The sequence below is a fragment of the Helianthus annuus genome, chromosome 4, assembly GCF_002127325.2.
Source record: "Helianthus annuus cultivar XRQ/B chromosome 4, HanXRQr2.0-SUNRISE, whole genome shotgun sequence".
NCBI lineage: Eukaryota > Viridiplantae > Streptophyta > Magnoliopsida > Asterales > Asteraceae > Helianthus > Helianthus annuus.
Window position 1 is genome coordinate 165,236,620 of NC_035436.2, and position 4,088 is coordinate 165,240,707.

Consider the following 4,088-nt stretch of genomic DNA (forward strand, 5'->3'; position numbering starts at 1 on the left):
AAATATAAACATGCACAAGTAACACATGATAGCACACACACATAAAACAATACCAATAACTGTGATTCGAGTAGTGATGCGATAGTGATTAGATTAGTGCTAAGTAGATTAGCGTTTAATTACATTTATTGAATTGTTACTTCACATAATACAACTAAAATAACGTAAACTAAAGTATAGATTAACGAGTCGGAGTGTACAATCAATAATCAAGCAAGGAACGACAGATCTGATTAGCAATCTTTTCGTCCTCTAACTTTAACTTTGACTTCAAAAAGTCGGGTTGTTACAGCCTCCCCTACTTTAGGGAATTTCGTCCCGAAATTAAGGCTCATGCGTAACGAAGAGATGTGGGTACTTAGCCTTCTTGTCACTTTCGAGTTCCCAGGTGAACTCGGCGCCGCGTTTTCCTTCACAGTGAACTTTCACAATGGGAATGCGTGAGCGTCGGAGTTTCTTGGTTTCTCGGTCCATGATCTCGACTGGCTTTTCCACGAAGTGTAATGTTTCGTCCACTTGTAGATCCTCAAGTGGTACTTGTAAATTCTGCTCGGCTAGACATTTTCTGAGGTTCGAGACGTGGAAAGTTAGATGGAAGTTGCTGAGTTCCTCCGGTAGTTCGAGTCTGTATGTGGTACCCGAGGAAAATCCACGGTTATCCTGATCTGACACTTCGCCGCTCTTGGATTACTTATCAAATTTCGGGATGAAATTTCTTTCAAGTTGGGGATGATGTGACAACTCGAAATTTCGATCCATTAACATAACTCATCCGACAACTTTAGTTGTTTCATGCAAGTTCATTTAATGTTTGTTGAATGTTAATGTCTAGTTGAATCGGCCCATGTGCGGTTCATTTAATACAACAGATCGGCCCATGTGCGGTTCATTTAATACAACAGTTGTGGCGGTCCATTAATTCACGTGAAGTTTGATTCAATTTTGATATTTCATTTGCAAAGCCCATGTGCTGAGAGTTATGAGGCCCAATACTCGATATCCATAACAGATCTCGGTCCAATCAGTGTTTAAAGGATCCGAAAAAATAATAGTGAGTAGAGTTTCGTCAAAGGTGGTGTTTCGTCATCACCACTACTCGACGAAAAACCTTCAATGGACTTTCGTCGTCATGAGACCCGACGAAAGATGTAATTCGTCATTGGGCAAGTCTTTCGTCGAGAAGGGGCCTTGGCCCAGTACGATTCGCGGCCCAAATATGATATGTTATAACTTCGTAATAACTTAGATGTAAAACAGAAACCCTAGCTCCTCCCATCTTATCCCTACACTTTGACGGCAGCCTCTCCTTCGTTCGGGTCTTAGGCATCGTCTGGCACTACTCTAGCACGCAACACCATCATCTAACGGTTAGTGAAGCTGTTTTGTTTAACTTCGAGTGACCGTCCTTGATTACATGTAAACTTGTTATTGTTTTGTGTGAGTGAACATAGATTTCATATGATTGAGGGTTGTATTAGAAGAATCTAGTAGTATGATAATAAGATTAAGATAAACCCTTATGCTAGCAAACTGATTGATATGATTTTGGAATGTTTGTGATGTTGTGTTGATTGATTGTGCTGCATGAATTGGAATAGTACTTAGTGTATGATAGAGATTGATTACGAGTACTTGTTAGGGATTAGAAATATGTGCGCAGATTATAATCATGTGTTTTAACAGATTAATAGGAATTATGAATGAACCGAATGATGATGATGCGATGAAACAGTTAGGGTTTGCATGCTAAGTTCTCCACGATGAAACAGTGGTGTTTCGCCACGACCCGGGCACGACGAAACATTGGTATTTCGTCACACGTGATATCGACGAAAGACAGGTGATTCGCCATAGGGGTATTTCGCCGAGAATGCACTGGTGTAACAGTAGTCAGATGTGATGCATGTATTATTGAATGCTTGTGGTTGCTAGCTGATGCATGATAACAATTCAATCTAAGAATAAGAAATCTGATTGGTATCCTGTGGTTAGAACATCTATCTGTTATGAATTGTGATATACACGTGGGATGTGGTCTTGTATGATAGTTGGATTTGTGCTACATGTTATACTGTGATCATGTGACAAGATGCAAACTGTTTGAGATAAGTAACTGATGAATGATTATAAAACTGACGTTGTTGGTAACCATTGTTGGAAACATGAACCTGTGTTGTAAACATGTATGAAATCTAAATGCTTGCTATGTGATGCGTGATTTGGATAAGTGATTGTGAAACTAACTACTCTTGGTAACCACGGTAGGGTTTGGTTGACCAACTGGGAACGGGTAATGCATCAAAACATACCGTGCAAATCTAAGATGAGTTCACTGCTCTTTTTCCAAGCATGCGTCCCGGGGAGGGACATCTTGTAAACATTCCGGGGAGGAATGTCGGGTAAATGGGTTTGACTAGAATGTTAAACCTGGGTTGTTGGTTAATACACGTACATCTGTCACTCAAGTCCCTCCCACCGATTGTTGCGGGAGATGCAACGGGGTATTAGTTAGTAGCGCTATTTAGGTTTGGCACCCTCACACCGCACCGAGGAGGTCGGGAGTGAACTAATGACCCCCATCTTGACCAGTGCTTTGATAGAGGCATTGGGGTTTAGGGCAAATAATCTGGAGCCATCGGCGGTAAGCGTGTGATTAACAACATCGAATCATTGAACTGTTTTAAACTGGAAACTGGTAACTAAACGCATTAACAAAACTTTGAACTCACCAGCGTCATCTGACACACTTGTCTGCATGCTTGCAGGTCTATAGAGTTAAAGCATTGGAACTTGCCGTCTGGGAGGCTGGAGTGGTCATGGGTCGAGATACATGGAATCGCAAGACAAGTCTAATGGTTTTCGCACATATGGTTTATGAAACACTTAACAAATGATTTATGCTTCCGTTGTATATGTTGAAATACATTTAAAGTTTTGTAATACTTTATGTTATTGAATGAAAGTTTTTATTTAAAATCTTGTTATGAGTTCAATGTGATTGGTGGCTAGATCCTGGTACGTCACACGTCCCGCGGGGTTTCCGCATGTGGTATTTTTGGGGGTTTAATAGTTTGGTATCAGAGCCACTGGTTATAGTGAACTTGGTTTTAAATTTTTTTTATAAAAACACACTATAACCGAACAGTTCTGAAAACGTGAATACGACCATGACACTCAGCTCCAGATTGCAAGGTTCGTCTTTCTCACTTGTTGCATACATTACATGACTAGTACACATTGTTTATGACGTAATATACGAACACACACTCGTCACTATAGCATAATTTCACGAATTGCTTGTTTAATTTATGATGCGTGGTTGGTGTGTTGTAGTCCATAGATTCTTGTGACCTTATCGTTTGATAACCTCTGTTTGGCATTCGAGTTTGAGGAACCATTCGACATGAGTTAGGCAAAAATGAGATGAGCATGCAAATCACAATATTATTGTGGGTGCACCCATAATAATAATAATGTGGGGTGCATGTGAGTCCCAGTGAGGCTTAACAAGTGAAGAAGGGGTTCTGCTCTATTATTCGATCAATGAGAAACGTAACAAATTTATAAGAGTCATAGTAGTGATTGTCTCCTACTCGAATGTGATCTTTTCATTTCCCTCTGAAACCTTTCGAATCTCGATGCTATCGAGTATTACCTGAACACCTATCTGAACGTCTAGCGAGCTATGTAGAATGTTAGGTGCTTATACGAACGTCCTTGAGTTGGATGCTGCAACATCAATGATTGGTCTATACCACTCACACTCCTCTTTGTTTGCTGGAACTCAATGTACTGACGTTTTATATCCCAAAGTGCGATCACTTTTGCAACACTCTAGCAGCATACCGTGTATTACTCAATCGACATGCAAGGTCGATGGACAAGAAGATGAGTGTAGCACCTCACCGACTTTAGTGTTTGGGCAACCTTGATTACCGACGACGAACACCAGTAAATTGACTTCAATCGAATCCTTAACCTTAGACAGCGATTTATGGGAGTCAACTCTTACGAATCAAATAGGACATAAGTGGTGATAATTGAGTATAGAGTGGAATATGAAACTTCCCGCACAGTGAGTAGTGCCT